This window comes from Garra rufa, chromosome 18 (genome assembly GCF_049309525.1).
Source record: "Garra rufa chromosome 18, GarRuf1.0, whole genome shotgun sequence".
Classification (NCBI taxonomy): Eukaryota; Metazoa; Chordata; class Actinopteri; order Cypriniformes; family Cyprinidae; genus Garra; species Garra rufa.
In genome coordinates, this window is record NC_133378.1 from 9,796,964 (window position 1) to 9,820,279 (window position 23,316).

The 23,316-nt window shown below is 33.1% G+C and overlaps 1 long non-coding RNA gene across 1 annotated transcript; it reads right to left on the reverse strand.

Moving 5' to 3' along the window:
- Positions 1-5,733: 5,733 nt before the first annotated feature.
- Positions 5,734-21,583, reverse strand: LOC141291690 (uncharacterized). Its single transcript, XR_012340364.1, has 2 exons — positions 20,656-21,583; positions 5,734-6,207 (listed from the first exon to the last, which is right to left on the reverse strand). It is a non-coding gene; the product is annotated as an uncharacterized lncRNA (long non-coding RNA).
- Between the last annotated feature and the right edge of the window lie 1,733 nt (positions 21,584-23,316).

The following is a 23,316-nucleotide window of genomic DNA, read 5'->3' on the forward strand; positions in this document are numbered from 1 at the left end:
CGAAACACCTATTCGCTAACATGCAATATGTCTGGCAGAAGGATTGCATGTAATGAATTTGCTGAATATAAAAGAGTTTCAATGAAAATTTCTGCCCTTGTTTTTTTATGAAGTAACTGTTTTACAATAGCAATAAGGCACTTGAAGCTGTGCTGTATTGTGAATATTAGAGCTTTCACACACATTCTTGTATTAAAACCAGCTAGACGTCACAAAAACTGATCAGCTTGTGGCACTATAGGAACACACAACTGTGATGTGAATGACAGCACAGATGGAAAACAGCAATTGCATTAAAAACATGCAATTGGTAAGACGTCTACGTCTATTACACTATTTTATGATCCCATTTTTACAGTTTGGACATTACAGATCAAAAGTTTGGGGTCAGTGCCCTTTTTGTTTTTCCAAAGTACGCTTTTATTCAGGAAGGCCACATTAAATTGATCAAAATTGACAGTAAAGACATTTATAAAGCTATGTCTAATCATTAAAGAATAAGAAAAAAAAATCTAAAAATATGACTGTTTCTGTGAATATATGAAGCTGCTCAATTCTTTTCAAAATTGATAATAATCCAAATGTGTTTTTTTTAGCAGCAAATCAGCATATTAGAATGATTTCTGAAGGATCATGTGACACTGAAGACTGGAGTAATAATGCTGAAAATTCAACTTTGATAACAGAAATATATATTGGCGTCTGACTACGAGATTTCCTCAGAGATTTTTCACAGTGTGGAATGTCTTGTATTTTTTAATAATACTTTGCACTGTAGCCACTGGAACTTCAAAACATTTAGATATGGTCTTATAGCCCTTTCCTGACCACAATGTGCAGCTGCAGGTCCTCAGTGAGCTCCTTTGTCTTAACCATGACTGTCCACAAACCAACAGCAGAGAGCTTCTGTTTTTCACCTGTTGAGTTGATTAAAACAGCTGTTCCCAATGAATCAGGGTAATTAGGATGCTTTAGAACAGCTTGGACTATTTGGAATGGTATAGAACTTTGGATTTTCCCACAGACTGTGACAGTTTGCAAAGGGTATGAATAATTTTGGACATGCCACTTTTTGTTCAAATGTGAACAAAAGCTGAGAAATATTTTTTCCACAGTGATGCATCTTGTACATCTTATTATCTTTTGTGAAAAGTCTGTGTCGTTTCCGGTCAAAAAACAAACTTGCTGGTTGAATAAAAGTAACTTTAAGTCAGAAAAGTCAGAAAAACACATAGGCCCGGTTTCACAGACAGGATTAGGCCATAGTTCAATTAGGACATTTAAGTAATTTTTATAAACGTACTTAGAAAAAAACATTACTGGTGTGCATTTTGAGACAAAACAAAGGCACTGATATATTTTAAGATCAGTCAGTTGAAACAGCGTAGACTTACATTTTAATCTAGGACTACACTTAAGCCTTGTCTGTAAAACTGGGGGTTACAGTTTTAAAATATAAAGCCACTGTTGTGATATATCAATATTATTATGAGATATTAATTCACATTTGTGACAAATAAAGTCAGATTGTGTGATAAGGTAGAATTGTGAGATCATCTGCAAATGTGAGAGACTGTATACTCTAATAGTGAGCAATTTACTTACAATTATAAGATATAAAGTGAAATATAAGATAGAAAATCACAATTATGAAATCAGAAAAAATATAAATCTGCTAGTACTGTAGTCACAATATTACATTTGTGACATACAGTCAGATTGTGAGATAAAGTCAAAATTGTGCAATAAATTGCAATTGTGAGATATTAAGACACAATTGCAAGATACAGTAAAATTATGAGTCACATTTGCAAGAAAAATGGTCATAGCTGTAAAATATAAAGTCACTATTGTGATCAGTTTTTGGGAAGATTACTTTGGAAAAGTAATAGGTTACAGATTACAAGTTACTCTGTCTAAAATATAAAATGTAGTGTTTCTATTTCAATTACTAAAGTAGTGTAACTGATTACATTTGATTACTTTTTGAGTACTTTTCTAAATTTCTAACAAATGTTTTAAACTGTTAATCAGTAGTACTCACAAATGATTACTCTCAGACTTCATCACTTTAAATAAGTTTTACAATAATTTAATATAATCATTTTTAATAATTTACTTTTAAAGCACCACAAAATCAGACTTTATCCCGACTTCTTACTTTGAGATTGTTCTGAGGTTAAATGCAGATTTAAAATCATAACAAGATCATATCAAGATAATATAGTCTAATAGCTATGATACTGTTTTTGAGATCAAATCTTTGCATAGCTGTGACTGGAAACAATCAAATCTAATAATGCCTTGAAAAAAAGTTAGTCTTAAAGCACATTAACCCAAATAGAAAACTGCTATCATAAGTAACTGTATTTTAAATGCACACTTTAACGGATTAAAGTTACATATATGTCTATTAAAAGTGTTGGTCTTGTTTATTGTGTGGGGCGTTCACACTAGACGTGATTTGCGAGAATAAATAGTAGTTGGTAGTGTTGGGGAAAGTTACTTTTAAAAGTAATGCATAACAATATTGAGTTACTTCCTAAAAAAGTAACTAATTACGTTACTTAGTTACTATTTATGGAAAGTAACGCGTTTTTTAATCTTACCCCCAACACTGGTAGTTGGATGCTTGAACATTTTGAGTTTACTCGCTTCATTCGTGCATGAAATTCACTTCACAACAGACGCAAATTTGCATCATGGGAGGGGCTTCTGCCCCTATATTTTATTGTAAAATACAGCAAATAAGCTCAATTTGCCGGCTTTATCTAGCTTGTAGTCTCAATATGTATATATAGCTCAAATTGAGTAAATTGAGTTTTTTTTCACAACTTATAAATTGTCCAGCCTATTCACTCAGTTTCTTCCAAGCAAGATTTATTTATTTTTATTTCTGTTTCTATAAAAGTTCGAAGATGTATCATACAGCTCCAGGTATGCACATACAGCAACAATTTGTCTTCCATTTTTCCGGATTTTTGCCTCCGCTCGCTACATCGTAATCACGTCACTACTAGAGCAAGCTCCTGATTGGTCAATGCACGTCAAACGCCCGAAACGCTCAATTTGCACCGCGTCATTTGCGTGAATCATACTGCAGGATGTCTATCGCGTCTTTGCATTGACTTAACATGTAAATCACTCGTGCTTAATGTGGCGTTCACACCAGACGCGACCTGCGCGCGTAGTTAAATGCTTGAACATTTTGAGTTTACTCGCTTCATTTGCGCATGACATATGCTTCACAACAGACGCAAATTCGCGTCAGCGGGAAAGTAGTTGTAAAATATGGTGAATAAGCTCAATTTGCCGGCTTTAGCTAGCATGTAGTCTCAATATGTATGCATATATATAGCTCAAATTGAGTAAAGGGCGTTTTTTATAATTTACCAGATTGTCCGACTTCCTCACTCACTTTCTTCCAAGCAAGATCCTTTTTATTCCTGTTTCCTTAAACGTATGAAGATGTATCTCAGAGTATCCACATACAGCGACGATGATTTTGTCTTCCATTGTTGTGTCAGATTTCTGCCTCTGTCACTACTAGCGAGCTCCTGATTGGTTAACGCGGCGCGAATATTCGCCAAAGTTCTGAAATGCTCAATTCGTGAGAATTGCGTGTTTGCATTGACTTAACATCACTCGCGCTTAACGCTTCATTCGCGTCTGGAGTGAATGCACCATAAAGCTTTATTCGCATCTGTTGTGAACGCACCACATTTACATTTGAATGAATTTTGTAATACCATTACATGTAACTGGTTATTTCCAACACTTATTGTGATTTAGTAACAATATCATTATGATATATAAATTCACATTTCCGAGATAGAAAGTCAGACTGTAAGACATGATGTCAGATTGTGAGCATAAAGGAACACTCCACTTTTTTTGGAAATAGGCTCATTCTCAAACTCCCCCCGAGTTGAGTTTTACCATTTTGAAATCCATTCAGCCGTTCTCCTATTCTGGCGATATTACTTTTAGCATAGCTTAGCATAGATCATTGAATCCTATGAGAACAATAGCATCGCGTTCAAAAATGACCAACGAGTTTCGATATTTGTCCTATTTAAAACTTGACTCTTATATTGTGTACTAAGACCGGCGGAAAATGTAAAGATGCGATTTTCTAGGCTGATAATTTTAGGAACTACACTCCCATTCCGGAGTAATAGTCAAGGAAGTTTGCTGCCGTAATATGGCCGAAGCAGGCCCAGTAATATCACGCAGCGCCTGAAATTAGTTGCTAGCTAGGTTAGCATTTCCGCCGGTATTAGTACACAATATAACTACAGAAGAGTCAAGTTTTACATTTCAATGATCTATGCTAAGCTATGCTAAAAGTGATATCGCCAGAACAGGAGAACGGCTGAATGGATTTCAAAACAGTAAAACTCAACTTATTAAAGCAACACCAAAGAGATTTTTTTTTACCTTAAACTAATGTTTCCGAACTCGTGTCAGTGGTTCATCAACTCATAACAGGGTGAAACGGCACTTCCGCATTCGCTTTGCGACCCTCTATTGGCCATAACAGCACTATATAAGTTTGGGTCGTCGGGTAGCGGTTTTGTAGTTCAAATGAGACTACAAATGCAACTTGCTTTACGAAAAAAAAAAAAAAGCAAACAATGTCATTATTATGTTTTATTTCGTTTTCATACTTTCATAAAGTCATGCAACATACTCTACCTTGTCAGTGGACATCGTTATTTCCAAAGCCGGTCCTGGATAGCCTTTCAAACAAATAACGTGCATGTGACGCGATGGTAGGCTAAATTATTTACCACAGCATTAATGGACAATTCCGCTTCCAACCTGTAGAGGGAGCGAAGTTCTTTGGTGTTGCTTTAACTCGGGGTTGGAGAATTAGCCTATTTCCAAAAAAAGTGGAGTGTTCCTTTAAATCACAATTATAAATTTTAAAGTCACATTGTCTGATACAATGTCAAATGAGAAACAAAGTCACATTTACAAGAAAAAACATATAGCTACAATTGTGATATAGGCTACACTCTGGTGTTTCATGATGCCATAGAAGAACCTTTTTTGTCTAAATGGTTCCATAAAGAACCTTTAACATCTGAAGGACCTTTCTGTTTCACAAACAAATTGTTGTAGGCAAAAGAAGGTTCTTCAGATTCTAAAAAGGTAAGAAAGAGATGGCTCATTAAAGAACTTTTGACTGAATGGTTCTTTGTGGAAACAAAAACGGTTCTTCTATGGCATCGCTGTGAAGAACCTTTTAAAGCACCTTTATTTTTAAGAGTGTAGTCACAAATGCAATCATTATGGGTTTTAAATTCACAACTGTGAGACATAAACTCACATGGTGAGTCACAATTACTCTAAGGCAGAAACAGGCTTTCATATGGTACGTCAAAGCATCTACTTGCTAAAACCATCCAAACCTGACCCAAAGACAACCAACAGTAAAAAAAACAGATAGACTAGATAAAAGGAACAATGTGTCCAGCCCCTAAAGCCGCAAAATTCACAATATAGCACAGCCTCTTGTACCTTATTGCTCACTTGATGCAATATTTCAGACATTGCATCAACATAACAGCCTTCATGTGATAAATGCCATGTGACAAAAGTATTCCACATGTAAACAATGAGCATTAGAATGATATGAAGTTGGCATATGATGTAAAACATGAACAGATGGGACCAGAGAAAGACAGGAGTAACCGACGCCACTCAAAAATGACAAGGAAGCATCACGTTTATGACTATCAGTTTATACAGCAACGTCAAAGACGACATCACAGCCTGACGACACATGACAGCTGATGGAGCTAGCGTAACTAGCACGGCCCTCCACGCTGCTGGGCTACGGCGGTGGGAGCGTGTAGGAGCACTTATGTGGAGTTAAGAGTCTTACATTTAGCAGCAGAAACAACACATCAACACAGGAGTCCATCTTCTTTTGGTAAAGAGACAGAATACTGAACACAGAAAAGGCAAGTGGTGCGCTGGGGCTGTCTAGCCGAGGGGGAAATCAGGGCCCGGAGGCTGGACGAGGGGGATTTTTTTTTTTTTTTTTTTTCTTGAAGGCACCTCCTCCTAGAAGTGTGGAGGAGAAGGGAACAGTCCACGAGCCCCTACGTTTGGCAAGCTGGGGTCCACACAGGCAAACCGGCCTCCAGAGATTCAACTCCTTTAAAGCTTGATCCGCTTCAGTCTCCTTCCTCATTGCTGTGGACGAGAATGGGAGGATAAACTGGATTAGATGAATGGATAGATAGATAGATAGATAGATAGATAGATAGATAGATAGATAGATAGATAGATAGACAGACATAAAAAGAGCTGTACTCTTACTACTACTACTATAGATCACAATGCAATTCAATATTTTAGAATATATCATAAAAAAATTGAAAAATAAATTGCGATTGTAAAAATGGTAAAATTGTACATTTTATACTACTACTAATAATAATACTATTTTATTAACAAAGTTCACAATGTGTTTTTTTTATTTTAGAATATACTAGTCATATTGTGAGATATTAAAACAATTTGATGATATGAAAGCCATATTCAGAAATTGAATAATAATAATACATTTTTTATTTTTATAATATAATTATATTGTGAGATTTAAATTACAATTATAAAATAAAAGCTTAAATTGTGTATTCATTTGCAGTTAAGAGATATGTAATAATAATAATAATAATAATAATAAAATGTTTAATTTATTAATTTATATTATAAAATGTATATTTTGGAATATAACATAATCATACTGTGAGATTTTAAGTTACAATTATAAAAATGAAAATTTAAAATGTATTAATTTGCAGTTGTGAAATATGGTCACATTGTACATTATTAAAAATAATAATAATGTTTAATATATTATAAAATTTATATTTTGGAATATAATCATACTGTGAGATTTTAAGTTACAATTATAAAAATTTAAATGTATTAATTTGCAGTTGTGAAATATGGTCATATTGTACATTAATAATAATAATGTTTAATTTATATTATAAAATGTATATTTTGGAATATAATATAATCATACTGTGAGATTAAGTTACAATTATAAAAATGAAAATTTAAAATGTATTAATTAGCAGTTGTGAAATATGGTCCCATTGTACATTAATAATAAAAGTTATAATTTGCAATTGTGAGATATTGTCAGGGGTGCGTGCAGGAGTAGACGAGACGATAGACAATATTTACAAAGTACAATATATTTATTATAAATCTCCGAGTGGAACAAGGCTGGAACATACACACACATCAAATTCACAAAAGTACCGACAGGGAACTGAAATCAAAGACAGACTAATCATAAGACACAGGTGACATAGATGACTGATAAATCAAACACAGGTGACGGTGATTACACAAACGAGGACTAAACCAAATGATAACAAAATGACAGGGGGAAGACAAATGGGAAAAACCAAATGACAAGACAGACAGAACTGTGACATTACGCCCCCCTCCGGAAAGGCGCGTCCTCGCGCCGTGGAAAAAACGAAAAAACGAGAGGGGCGGAAAACCAGAAAACCAGAGTCAATGAGGGAGGGGGCTCCGGCTGAGGACGCAACCCCCGGAGGAAGACCAGAACAAAAGTCCAGGTGACACAAAAGACAGTCCATGGGGGCGACGACGGAGGGAGGAGCCAGGGAAGACACAGGAGGGACCTGAAGCAGGAGAGCAGGACCCAGATCGCAGCCAGGATGACGGCCCACGGAGGAGCCGACGGAGGGAGGAGCCATGGTGGAGGAAGGACCGCCGACTCCGTGGGGCCGACCGACAGAGGCAGAGCAGCTGGCAGAGGACCCCGAGGCGGAGATGGAGAGCCGACGGACCAGGGCGACACCGCGGAACCGGAGGGCCAAGGTGGAACAGGAGGCTCTGGCGGCCGAGGCGGAGGCGGAGATCCGGAGCGACAGAGGACGAAGGCGATGCTGACGGGAAGGAGGAGCCTGACAGAGCCGGAGGGACGAGGCGAAGCCAGAGGAGTGGAGTCCCGAGGCGGCGGATGGTCGACGACTGACCAAGGCGGAGCCGGAGGGACGAAGGAGCCCGGTGGAGCTGGTGGGCCGACGGGCGACGGTGGAGAGGAGGGCGTCGAGAGCCATGGTGGAACCGCAGGGTCGGAGGGCCGAGGTGGAGATCTGGACTCGTAGGCTGGAGGCGGAGCTGAGGGATCCTCCAGCCATGCCACCGATGTAAGCTGGCATCCCTGCGGCGAGCCCACTGCAGAGATGGTGGGCTGAGGGTGAGCAAGGGGACTGACTGATGACCTGGGAGACTTTGGGCGGCTGGGCGGAACCAGCGGGGACTCAGGACGGCTGGGCGGAACCAGCGGGGACCAGGCAGATTCAGACAGATGAGGGCGGGTGGGAGGGAAGTCTATGCAGGTCAGTGGCTCAGAGAAAAAGTCTATTAAGTCATATGATTTTATATCCTCGACTTCGGAAAAGAAGTCGATCAGGTCCCCAGAGTGTTCCATCTCACCCCCAGCGGAGTTGCAGTGGGCAGGGCTCTCCATTTCCGTCACTTGCTCCACGTCGCAATCCACCGTCACAGGTGTAGAATCCGGCTCACGCACCTGGTCAGCCGGAGAGGGCTCTGGCTCTGTCGCTCGCGGCTCTAGTCCCTCATCCGCGGTGCGCTCGGGTTCATGCTCTGCGTGTCGGGGCGATGATTGGCTGCTCTCTGGGTCATGAGCGGGGCTGACGTCCTCCGTGACAACGCCGACAGTCCAGGAAGATCCACTGGACGCCAGCACCCACTCGATGTATCCGGCGATGCTCTCTCGAGGACCCTCCCCGGACAGCTGCTCCTTGATGGTGTTATTAAGTCCATTACGGAAGAACGTGCACAAGCAGCTGTCCGGGTAGTGCGTAGATGAAGCGAGGATCATGAAGTCTCTGGTGTGGTCCTCGAGAGAGCGTTTCCCCTGCTTCAGGAGAATGATGAAAACATTAGGGTCATCCATGAAGGAAAAAAATAAAACACTGATACAAAAAACGGAAAATAAACGCAGGGAGAGGTGCCGGGTAAACTGTACTTGGTCGGTCCTTATGTCAGGGGTGTGTGCAGGAGTAGATGAGACGATAGACAATATTTACAAAGTACAATATATTTAATATAAATCTCCGAGTGGCACAAGGCTGGAACAAGGCAGGAACATACACACACATCAAATTCACAAAAGGACCGACAGGGAACTGAAATCAAAGACAGACTTTTAAAGACATACTAATCATAAGACACAGGTGACATAGATGACTGATAAATCAAACACAGGTGACGGTGATTACACAAACGAGGACTAAACCAAATGATAACAAAATGACAGGGGGAAGACAAATGGGAAAAACCAATGACAAGACAGACAGAACTGTGACAGATATAGGTAAATTCTATACTACTACTAATGATTATGTTTTAGTCATAAATTACACAATGTTTCAGAATATAACAGTCACATTGTGGGATATTAATTCACAGTTGGATGATATAAAGTCACATTCAGAATAATAATAATAATGTTTTTTTAGTCACAATGTGATTTTATATTTCTGAATATACTAGTCACATTATATAACAATAATTGCCAATTGTAGTTAAATTTCATACTACTACTACTACTACTACTACTACTACTAATGTTTTATTCACAGAGTACACAATGTGCTTTTATATTTCAGAATATAACAGTCACATTGTGAGATATTAATTTATAATTGGAAGATAATAAAGTCACATTCTTAATTTTAAAAAATAAAATAAATAATAATAATAATAATAATAATAATAATAATAATAATAATAATGTGTAAATAATAATGTGTAATTAATAAAACCACAGTGATTATAATATAATACAATCATTTTGTGAGATTTAAATTTGCAATTCTAAAAATGAAAAGGTAAAATTGTGTAATAATTACCAATTGTGAGATATGGTCACATTCTACATTAATAATAATAATAATAATAATAATAATAATAATAATAATAATAATAATAATAATAATAATAATGTTTAATTTATAAACCCTAAAATGATAATATAATATAATATAATATAATATAATATAATATAATATAATATAATATAATATAATATAATATAATATAATATAGAATACTCATATTGTGAGATTTAAATTTGCAATTCTAAAAATGAAAAGGTAAAATTGTGTATTAATTAGCAATTGTGAGATATGGTCACATTCTACATTAATAATAATAATAATAATAATAATAATAATAATAATAATAATAATAATAATGTTTAATTTATAAACCCTAAAATGATAATATAATATAATATAATATAATATAATATAATATAATATAATATAATATAATATAATATAATATAACATAATATAAAATAATTTCAGAATATAATAGTCACATTGTGAGATATAAAGTTACACTTCTGAATCATTAATTTTACGATTGTGAGATGTAGTTAAACGCTATACTATACTACTTCTAAAAATAATAATTTTATAAGAAAATAATATTTTTTATTTAGAAAGTACACAATGTGCTTTTATATTTCAGAATATACAAGCCATATTGTAAGATATTAATTCACAACTGAATGATATAAAGTCACATTCTAAATAATAATAATAATAATAATAATAATAATAATAATAATAATAATGTTTAATTTATAAACCCCACAATTACTTTAGATTTTAAAATATAAGATAATCACATTGTAAAACGTTACCATTAGAAAAATGAAAAGTTAAAATTGTGTATTAATTTGCAATTGAGAGATATGGCTCCATTCTATATTTAATAATAATAATAATGTTAATTTTTTAATTTAATATTTAATTTTTAATATTAATATTAAAGTGCACAATGTGATTTTATATTTCAGAATATACTAGTCACATGATAAGACATTAATTTGCAAATGTGAGATGTAGTTAAATTCTATACTAGTACTTTTAATAATGTTTCATTTAAAAAGTTCACAATTATCTTATAGTTTACAATATAATACAGTCACATCATGAAATCAAAAGCAACAATTATTAGAAATAAAGTTGCAACTGGGAGATATAAAGTCATATTTTGATCTACCAGTTAAATGCACAAAACTAACCAGAAAAAAACTGACTAGAAAAAAAAAATGACCCAATGCTATGGTGTCCTTTTTTAATTGGTACCAGGTAAAAATACTAATAACTAAGAAATGCAAAAGCACATCTTTCCTCAACAAGCCACATGATTTGAGGTGTCACTGATGTCTGGAGCACAAAAGGTCCTGAATGAGTTAAATTCTGAAACGCTGCAATACTATATAAATAAAATTTCGCTTGCCAGCATTTTATAAAACTATCAAAACTGTGTCAGCAATGGAGTGTGAACCTAACTCTGCACGTTATTTCTTCACGGTCATTTGAACTGACCCAAAAACAGCAAGCAGATCTGGCTTGTCCTGAATGTGGTCCAAGAGGAGGACATTCATTTAGGTCTATTATGCAACATAGAAGACGGAAACAGCAAAGCCTTTCAAAAAATGGCTCTGAGGCTAAATTGGTCAAAGACGAGAGTGACACAGCACACTAATGTCCGGAGAACAGGGGAAAGTGTGCGCAGACAGCATTAGATCGGCTCAAACGACGAGCAGCCCATGGGCGTAAAATTCTTTTAACACTAGGGGGGGACAATAAATATAAAATTTCTCATGAGCAATTTTTGAAGGGGACCCAAAAAAATACAGTCAAATTGTACGTATAAAGATACACAACAATAAAAAACAAGGAATTAAAAAAAGGTTTAAAATTTTATTTAAAGTGAGGTCAGTTCAGACCTAACACAGTGCTCATTTAGTAAATGCACAGCTAATTGAAACTCCTCACACTCACGACGAGCGGGACTCGAACCCGGGTCGATGGCACGGTAGGCGGACGCACAGGGTGCACCCACTAACATTGCTCGCTAGTTTATCTCTTGAGGTGCACAACACCTAATAGCTAATTGTGGCCGTTAATGTTAAGTTAACATTATGCCAAGTCGTCACAAATAAAACAATGCATGGGAAACGGCTTTGGCGTCTTAGTTGCAGTGCATTATGCACCAAGCTATGGTAAACAAGCTAATGTTAACTAGATAAGTAATATTTTAATCGCTAATATAGCAGATTCATGGAAAATTACATCGGTAATCAGCATTTTTGCCGCAACTAATTTATGAATGAGTCTGCATCAACTACATTAAAGAGAATCGCTTTATTTAAATTTAATAAAATACCCTACTTACTGGAGTTCAACATTAATTGAACCGCAGCCACACCTGACTCGTGTGTGTAGAGCAGGCAGTGGGCCAAACCACTGTGAGGAAGGGGAGGGGGAACTCAGCTGTTTCTAAATGCATTTTTTGCGTTTTTTTTTCTACTTACACGGGTATTTTAGGTATACATTAGGGCTGGGCGGTATACCTTTTCATACCGAATACCGGTGTTTTTTTTTTTTTTTTTAATGATATTCATTTTTCATATACCCCAGTACCGGTGAGTGTGTGCGTACAAAGCGTCCAGAACACCTATGTTGACGCAAACAGAAACTGCAGCTTGCACGTGCTTGTCTGAAGCAACACATCTGCGGTGTGGACGTATTTCAGTATATCTGAGAAAGACCCAGGGTTAGTAATGCAGAAATTTCAAGAGGGGGTGTGTCTGCAGTCGTGCGCGCAGTGATGAGAGCAGAGACAGGTGTTCTGAAATATTCGGTGTCTGAGATTTTCTGTGACACTGGGCGGGGCTAACATGAATATTCATGAGTTTCCTGTTCATGAGTTTCGTCTTAAAGTTGCACTCAAATATTAGTGCTCCTGATTAAAAAAATACAGCTTTCTGTAACGTAATTTAATAAATAATTGTGCACAGACATTTAATTACATAAGAAATCCAGATCCAAATTTATTGTTAGAATATGCATCATATAGGCTAATCAAGCCAACAACTCTCGTCTTTTTGTCATTTACCTATCGGTTTTTTCATTTGAGTGCGTTTTAAATGGCTTGATTTGATTTGTACAGAATATACTTATGCATTTGATTTGGCATAATAAAGTTTGATTTGTGATCAATCATGTACAACATTCAACCTTATTATTGCTGGTTCAGCTGTTAAATAAATTAAGATATTTTACTTGCTGATTTTTACTTTATTCACAGAGGAAAATTAACTAAAATGTAGCATGAGCTATATTAATTTGCACTTTAGTTGGCATTTAATACAATCAAGAAAGCAAATGATTATCATCCTCCATATATATATGAAGTTACTTTGAAGTAACGTAAGCTTGTACTGTAGAATTGTAGAACATTGTGAAATAAAAGCATGGATTCTGACTTCACCATTAATGAATTCATGAAAAAGAGAAACATTAATAGAACCATTAATTTAATATTAAAGTCTGGTTGAAGTTATGCTACCAACTAAGCCAAAAATAAGGAACGACAGAAATATCACAGCGGAAACTTTATTTTTCCATCAAAGATGCATTTTATACCAGTTATCAACAGTTTTACAGACTCTCAAAGTAAAACATCAGCACAAAGCAAAAATGACTTAAATATACCACAGCGTTTTTTACGATAGCATTTCAGTGCCACATAAAAAAATCTACGATTACGAGATTAATATGTCGATAATATAGTCGAAATATTATGAGAAGACGAAATATTACGATAATAATGTCAAAATATTACAAGAATAAAGTCAAAATATTATTTAATTTAATAAAAATGTGGGGAATAAAAGATTGGACGCCACAGACATTTTTGCGGAGCAGGTGGAGGAATTTTCACAAAAAATTTTGATAAGAATTTTCAAAGATTTTGAAAGATGAGACTTTATATTAGAAATGTTTTATATTACAAACAACGAATGCAATCGAAGACATTAAATATTATTTCCCTGCATACTGTCCCCGTGAGTATGACACAAGATATTTCTGCTAATAATCCCACATACACTGCTAAAAAAAATGTTTTTCTTACTTGTTTGAGTCTTGTTTATTTGCTTACCCCAATGGCAGATTATTTTGCTTTTTCTAAGCAAAATCTCATTTAATTTCGACTTGTTCTTTCTAAAGACAAGACAATTTTTTTTACTAGAATATCCTTCTTGATTTAAAAATTGTTAGATATTTTGGCTGAAAACAAGACAAAAAGTCTAAGTAAGAAAAGGATTTTTTTTTTGTAGTGTATTAAAATAGTCAAACTTAAGAGAGCTAGCGCCCCCCAAAGGAGTGTCCATTGGGTGTATGAGCTGAATATAAAGTTGGTCCTGTTCGGTCTGTTAATAAATATCATATATTTTTGATATTAAGCTGTTTTCGCAAGTCAGTAAAATTGGCTGTTCCTCATCCCGGTAAAATGATGCGGCCACTCGGAGGCATCAATCCGGGCCTTTGCATGCGCAAAATAGGCTATAGCCTACTCTCAATATATTATAACTTTAATTTCTACGATTTAAATTCTCGAAACATTTCGACTTTATTCTCGTAATATTCCGGCTTTATTATCGTAATATTTCAACTTTATTTTTGTAGTATTTCGACTTTATTCTTGTAATATTTTGACTTTATTCTTGTAATATTTCGACTTTATTCTTGTAATATTTTTACTTTATTCTCGTAGTATTTCGACTTTATTCTTGTAATATTTCGACTTCATTCTCGTAGTACTTTGTCTTTATTCTCGAAATATTACGACCTTAATCTCGTAATCTTAGATTTTTTTTTACGTGGCACTAAAACGCTGTCCTATAAATGCCTGTTGGCTCATTAGTTAGAACATGTCCTTAAATTAAATCATATTAAAAGCATAATATCTTTGTCAAGTATTATTTTCAGTGAGTGTATATACAACATATTAAAATGAAGCCATTTTATTCAGGTCATATTAAATCAAACTTACAGCACACAATCTACAAATGAAATCAACAATCTATAGGAATAAGAAAATTAAAGGAATAAAAAACTTAAATTAGTTCGACGCTAAAATTAAATTAATTTACATTAACGAAAACAGTTTATATGGTCCAAGGAGCACTAAAAAATTTTAGTGGCGCTTTAACATGAAACAGGAAACTAATGAATATTCATGTTAGCTCCGCCCAGTGTCACAGAAAATCTCAGGCACCGAATATTTCAGAACACCGGCGCAGACAGATGTAGCTTTCAGTTACATCGCAATATTTTAAAGATATGTCTTTTCTATATACTGTATTTGTATAAATATTTATGTTTTAAACCATGGAGGTGAGCCAATGGATATCACACATGCAACGTGAAAACTGCGCAATATGTTAAAGTGAAAGTAAAAACTGACTTTCAGCATCTGATGTGCATTCTTTCAGAGACAATGAGACGATTATACTTCATATGCTGATATTAATTTAGTCCCTTAATATTTTTCTTGTGCCCCGGACATGGTGGGAAAAAAATAAAAAGAAACGTATTTTGTGTAAGGTTTGTTTTTGAAAGTCTTAAATAAAGCTCTTAATTTTCATTGATGACTGCAGTGTTATTAGGAGGTTATGAAAGTCATAATTATGATTTCAGGTGGTCTTAAATGTGGAGACTGAAAGACAAGAATTGCGATGAAACTTCAAAAGGCTATCCATTGAATAAATATGAGCGCTGCACGTTTCAAAATCATTTGTTGCGCTGCTTTGTATACTACCATTCTGACAGCGCCTCCTGCTGGAAGAGAAACGCATAGAGTTGTAAATGTGAACTCATGGGTCCACAAGATAATGTGTTATAAAAATTTAAACAATTTAAACAAAGTCAGTAAAATATATGTATATGTTATTTAAGTAATATAATACTTGATTGACAAAAATTGTTTAAATTGATATAATTGATTTATTCTTTGAAACTTTAATATTAATTTATGCAATTGCAATGCCTTGATTCTAGTAAGATTTAGTACACAGTCATAGCCATAAATGCAATGGTACTAATAATTGGCATAATTTAGGGCTGGGCGATTAATCGAAAAATAATCGAAATCGACATTCAGAACCTATAATCGTTAAAATTTTTCCAGGAAGATTATTTCAATTACTTTCCCTTTAAAAAACACAAGCGCTCCGTTCCGTTATTCCGCCGACATGTCGATGGAGAGCTTAAACAGTATTTATACAGTAAAAACTATTTTTACAGGATATACAAGGGTAATTTTATTTAGAGGAGATACTGCTTATTTTCTACTTTTAATATGAAAAACATTGAAAATTATTTATTTTGTTTCCAATAGTGCAAGTTATTTATTTTCACTAATTTAAGAAAAATGTGACTTTTCGTTTTAAGCAATGCTTGCTTTAATTTCAGTTGTTCAACACTGATGTTCAATTAATAATCATAGATCGTAGATAGTGTGTTTCCTTCAATTATTTTAAAATCAAGTAATGCACCCTTCATCCAAAAATCTCTCGCTTGTAATATGTGAACATATTTACTGTACAAAACTTGTCAGTGAACTATGAGGGCAAAAAAATAATTATTATATAAATATAATTAAATATAATTTTATTAATAAATAAAATAATCGTTCATTAATCGTAATCGGGTTAAAATGTTCAATTAATCGAGATTTTGATTCTAAGCCAAATTGCCCAGCCCTAGCATAATTCTTTCGGTTTTTCGGTTTCGGCCAAGAATTTTCATTTCGGTGCATCACTACATCATATGTAAATGTGTTCAGGCTAAAGTTGTAGCCGCAGGAGGCAACACAAGCAATTTGCTTCACCAAATCCGCCACAAACATGTCCTGGAATATGAAGAATGCACAATAAAGTGTTGTGTATTTTGACTGCAAGTCATGAATTCTGATTTCTTCACCTCATTACAATTATGAGTGCCCCTGTCACTTCTTTGTGAACAGCAGCATTTTGTGAGACCAATCAAACCTGGGTTAATACTAGTCCGGTCAATGTAAGCCAGTATACTGCAGTAATTATTCTAGGAAATGTAATGAAATTTATTAGGAAATGTGGTTAACACCTAGTCATGCATGGAAAAAAAAAAATACCGTCATATACCGTGATACCATATAATTTTGAAAAAATAGTGTGATATAAATTTTTGGTCATACCGCCCAGCTCTAGTATACATACATATATTTATCACAATAGACAGTGCGATATTTTTTTTAATATAATAATAAAAAAAAAAACTCGGATGGGGGGGGGGGGGCATGTCCCCTCCGTCCCCCCCAGGATTTACGCCCATGGAGCAGCCGCTACAGAAGAAGGCAAACAGGAGCTGCTTGTGAATGCAGCCGTGCAGAAGAGCTCTCTAATGCTCCCCAAGAAACACAGCTTGTCCTAGATTCTTCGCAATGACATGCGCAATGTTGCAGAAGATCAGATGAATGGCTGTTTGCGTGGCTCTCCGCATCGAAACGCAACGCTTTTGGGTCACAAATGAAATCTAGAGGCCGGGACTCAAGCTTTTGTCGTATTCTTGGGTCTCTTTTCATTTTAGCACTGAACGTGTCTGATATTTTATTCTGATGACATTGCGCTTTAGAGGTTCACACATTTTGTTTCATCCTGAACTCGCTGTAGCAGGAAAATAGGCCACTCGGCAAGACTAGACAACTGCAAGTAAACTGCGTCTGATAGATATTACATTGTATATCAGTGACATGATATGAGACATTAAGTGCAACAGCTTTCTGTGCTGTTGTCAGTTGGGATTTTGCATTTCACACATAAGCAATTCAGATGCCAAGTCGTATATATATATATCACATTTTTCTGTGCATAAGAAGCAGGGTTATTACAACTATTATTACTATTATTATAATTATTATTATATTCATTTAGACTATCCTATGAAAAAGAGTTTACTTACTTGAAATTGTTACTTACTTTAGTTGCCTAGGCAATATTTCATGTTTTATTTAGTTTAACTTGATATTTTACAATAAATTTGAAAATAATAATAATAATAAATAAATGAGTTATTTGTTACTATATTAGTTATTATTTATGTAATTAATTATGTTATTTTTTGTTTATTTAAAAAGCGTTAAGTGGAATAAAATAATATGAATATAACAACTTTTTAGTTTAACTTGATATATTAAAATAAATACAACTAAAATAAAATATAAAATGTGTTAATATAAAAAGTATACATGTTTATTATTCTGTATTACTTTATATATGTATTTACTATTTGTTAATATATTAGTTATTAATATTAATATTATTATTATATTATTGAAATTAGTATATTGATATATTAAAATAAATACAACTAAAATAAAATATAAAATGGGACTGTTAATATAAATTTTAATATACAATTGGTTAATTTATCTGTTGATATTTGCTAATATACCTAGGAAGCATGCTAATGTAATTGTTATTTAATAATTTAATAAATGTAATTATAAAAAAACTGACAAAAGCACAGAAAAATTACTAATATTTCACTAAAATAAAATAAAAAACCCTAAAATCAACAACAAAAAAATTACAATGGAAAATATAAAGAATAAAAACAAATTAAAAACCAAATATTTGTTAAAATATTTTAGCAACATTTCATATTTGTTTATTATGCATTATTGATGTACTAAAATAGCTAAAAGTAATAATATTATATATATATATAATTATATACACCTAGGAAGCAGGTTACTGTAATTGTTATTAATATCATTAATATCATTATTATAATAGTATAATAGTAATACTTAGTAAATTTAGTAAATTTACTATATAATTATTATTATATAAACCAATTTCATGAATTTAATAATTAAAAAAAAACTCAAAACTGACAAAAGCACAGTAAAATTACTAATATTTCACAAAAAAACCCTAAAATTTACCCAAGATTAAAATGGAAAATATAAAAAATAAAAACTAATTAAAGAACGTATATTTGTTAAAATATTTGAGCATTATTTCGTATTTTTATTATGTATTATTGGTACTAAAACAACTAAAAGTAATATAAGGGGAAGCAGGTTAATATAATTGTTATTAATATTATTACTGGACTATTTAATATTTTTTTACTATTTAATATATATTTACAATTATATATACAATACAAATTTAATTTAAAAACTCAAATTTAAAAACTCACAGAACTGACAAAAGCACAGAAAAATTACTACAATTTCATTAAACTACACACAACAACAAAACAACAACATCAAATTACTAAAATTGACCTAAAATTAAAATGGAAAATATAAAATATAAAAACGAATAAAAAAACAAATATTTGTTAAAATATTTTAGCAATATTTTGTATTTTTCGTATTTCGTAATGCCTAGGAAGCAGGTTAATGTAATTGTTATTAATATTATTACTATCATTATTATAATAGTATAATAGTTATAATTAATATTTAAATTTGCTATATAATTACTATTATATAAAAAAAAGTTAATAATAAAAACTTCAGAACTGACAAAAGCACAGAAACATTACTAATATTTCACTAAAATAAAATGTAAAAAAAACCCTCAAATTTACCCAAAATTAAAATGCAAAATATAAAAAACAAAAAACTAATTAAAAAACTAATATTTGTTAAATATATTTAAGCTATATTTTGTATTTTTATTATATAATTGTTATTAATATTATTACTGTACTATTTAATATTTTTTATATATTTGTTAAAATATTTTAGCAATATTTCGTATTTTTTATTATTTATTATTAATGTACTAAAATAACTAAAAGTTATACATACAAGAATCAGGGTAATATAATTGTTATTAATATTATTACTATACTATTTTTATATTTTTTACTATTTAATATATATTTACAATTATATATACAATACAAATTATAATTATAATAATAAATATAATAATAAAAACTCACAGAAATGACAAAAGCACAGAAAAATTACTAAAAGTTCACTAAAATACACAACAACAACATCAACAAATACCAAAAACAAAAAGAATTACTAAAACTGACCTAAAATTTAAATGGAAAATATATCATATAAAAACGAATAATAAAAAAAAAACAATATTTGTTAAAATATTTTAGCACTAAAATACACAAGAACAACTAAACAAACCAAAAAAATGAATTACTAAAATTGAACAAAAATTAAAATGGAAAATATCTAATACAAAAACGAATTAAAAAAACGAATGTAAAAGTAAAGATACTAAAATAGTAAATTATACATATTTACATATATTAAATATTAAATAGCTGCTCAAAACGGACTGTCACAATGCAATTAAGGCCACTGTATTGTTGTGAGCCACAAGATGGCAGCACTGCGATAGTCGTGACATCACTGACACTCCTCAAACCAATGTCAACTCAAGGTGAGTTTAGGTGGGGCAGCTTTCTCTCTTACAGCACAAATTTGGATAAAACAGCAGGTAAAACCCAATTATCACGTGTTTAATGCCATACCTAACAAATGGCATCACCAGCGTTGCATTTCACATCTTAAAAAGTCTTTAAAATGCTAAAAAAGAGCCCATTCAAGACTAAACTCATACATACAGTCTAACAACAAAATGTATTAACCAAACGTACTATTTTAACATCAATTATGACCTAAAAATGACTGTGGATGAATATGACTGTTGTGTACAGTGGGATTCACCTGTTTCTCAAGACAAGGCGGGACGTCCATCCTATGGGCGAATAGAGATGGCGGCTACTCCGAGCGTTTGGCGTAGATACAGCAGCCCCTTGTGAATGATTAGTGTATCACACCCATTAATTTTTCACTTCAGTCTGTGCCTGTTGGACAGGGTTTTGTTCAGTGACGAAACTTTAACGTGTATTGCACTTTATCCCAGAGTGTGGCTTAATAGTTTGGGGTGTTTTGGAGATACTCCAGAAGGATTTATCTGTTTGAGCGTGTGTTATGGCCCTTAGGTTGGATGAGAAAATCCATTTTCACCAGTTTACAAAATCCAACAGGACAGCGAATCTTCAGCCAGACTTCAAAACATTCTGGCGGATTACTGACGAAAAAAAAAAAGAAAAGAAAATACCATGGCAACAATAGCGGGTTACCGAGGAACCTATCGTCGCTATGGAGACTGCATCACTCCAACGTGATTAGAAGTATCCAGTCGAAAGCGCTTTCAGTCTCTGATCTTTCTCCTCCCTTTTGTCTTCAGTGATCGGTACACATTAGAAGGGTCTTTGAATATGTGCTTGAATCAGAACGATTTTAGATCTGGATTCTTAGGTCGAACAGTAGCACAAACGGAGAGAAAGTTCACATATAGCATCTTATGCACCTTTCACCGGTTGATATGGAACGGCTCTTGACGAGACGACAATACACTACAGAAGCACACAGAATTAGTCATTTAAGACACTTATTCCAACAAGTGATATGTTATCTGAGCGACACTTGGCGGTAATGTAAGAAAATACACGATACCTTTAAATAGGCTACCCTTCTCTCATTATAATAAGCGCTTCCCTCCCTAAACTGGACTAAGTTTCCAGCAATGTCATGTCAAAGTAGACTACGAAGCAATGAGTGCATTTGAATAGAAGAGCTATTAACTTGTCTTCGACGAAATATTTATTATATGGCAAGCCGTTTTAACATTTTCCCCTAAACTATGTATTTATTTATATTATGAGTAAATCGTTCAGTAGTGACTGGTGTCTTTTCAATTTCACTAGTAAACTACTTATTATTTACTTTTGCTACCAGTCACCATTCCAGAAGTAAAAAGTAACTTGCGCTCTAAAAAAAATGCTGGGGTAAAATATGTTTTGACTCAGCAGCTGTTTAAGTATGTTTACGTATGTTCAATTGCACTCTTAAAAATAAAGGTTCTTTCTTGGCATTGATGGTTCCATTAAGAACCTTGAACATCCACTGAACCTTTCAAATGCAGAAAAGGTTCTTTATATGCGAAGAAGGTTCTTTTTTATGTTCTTCAAATATAAAAACTGTATGGCTGGCTTAAAATGAACCCAAAAAAGGTTGTAAATGTAAAATAATAATAATAATAATAAAAACAGACGCATAATTACTAGAGGCATCAGCAATAATCAAAAGTTGAATATTTATTAATGAGCAATTAAAAAATGTTTGTTACTTAATTATTATTTATTCAACTTATAAAGTAATGTTAATTTATTGAACATATTGATTCAAATTATTCTATAACCTATTTTGGGTTCATTTTAAGCAAGATATATATTACATTTTAAGCACTAGTTCAGTTAAGTTAAACTACCTGAAAGTTTAGGTTAAACATTTAACCCAATTGTTTAGTCAAAACAACCCATATTTCACTCAGTGCTAAATTGTTTTTAATCCAGCATTTTTCAGAGTGTGGAAGCTTTTTTTTTTGTCATTGAATTGTATGTGGATTTGTGGTTCAGATATTAACAGTTCACTTCTAAAAATATATAATTTTTGCTGGCATTTATTCCAGTTCTTTAATAGTACATATTTGTAGTAGTACTTAATTAGGAGGTACAAATATATATTTTAACAGTAAGTAACATTTCTTACAGCATATGATTAGATAAAACTGCTTTTTTTTACCGTTTCATATGTGAAGACTAGTTTGAACGGCTACTGTAAAAGTTAAAGATATAAAATGTCACTAATACATATAGTCGAAAGTGAACAGTTGATATATTACCCACATAAATTCAATGACATTCAATAAACAAAATAATCACTACTGGATTATTGCAAATAAAAAAGACTAAATAAGTAAATAATAAAATAAAATAACAAAAAGTTTTCAAGAAAATACTCATTTTCTCTTTTTTTTTGTCATTGAATTTTATGTGGATTTGTGGTAAAGATATTAACGTTCACTTCTAAAAATATATAATTGCTGCTGGCATTTTTGCTAATTGTTTCTGGCATTTATTCCATTTTTTTTACTCGTACATCTTTGTTAGCTATTAGAACTTAATTACGAGGTACAAATGTATATTTCAACAGTAAGTAACATTTCTTAAATAAATCCTGTTAAGTAACATTTCTTAGATAATTGCCTTTTTAACTTTTCATATATACAGACTAGTCATAAGACTAGTCTGTATGGCTACTGTAAAAGTTAAAGACAAAAAATGTCACTAGTACATAGAGTCGGAAGTGAACAGTTGATATATTACCCAAAATTATTCAATGACAAAAGGTTTTTTGAAATTATCGTTATTGCACTATTGCACATAAAAATAAATAAACAAATTAAAAAGATTTTTGGCCGAGATACAACTATTTGAAAATCTGCAAGGGTGCAAAAAACTAAATATTGAGAAAATCGCC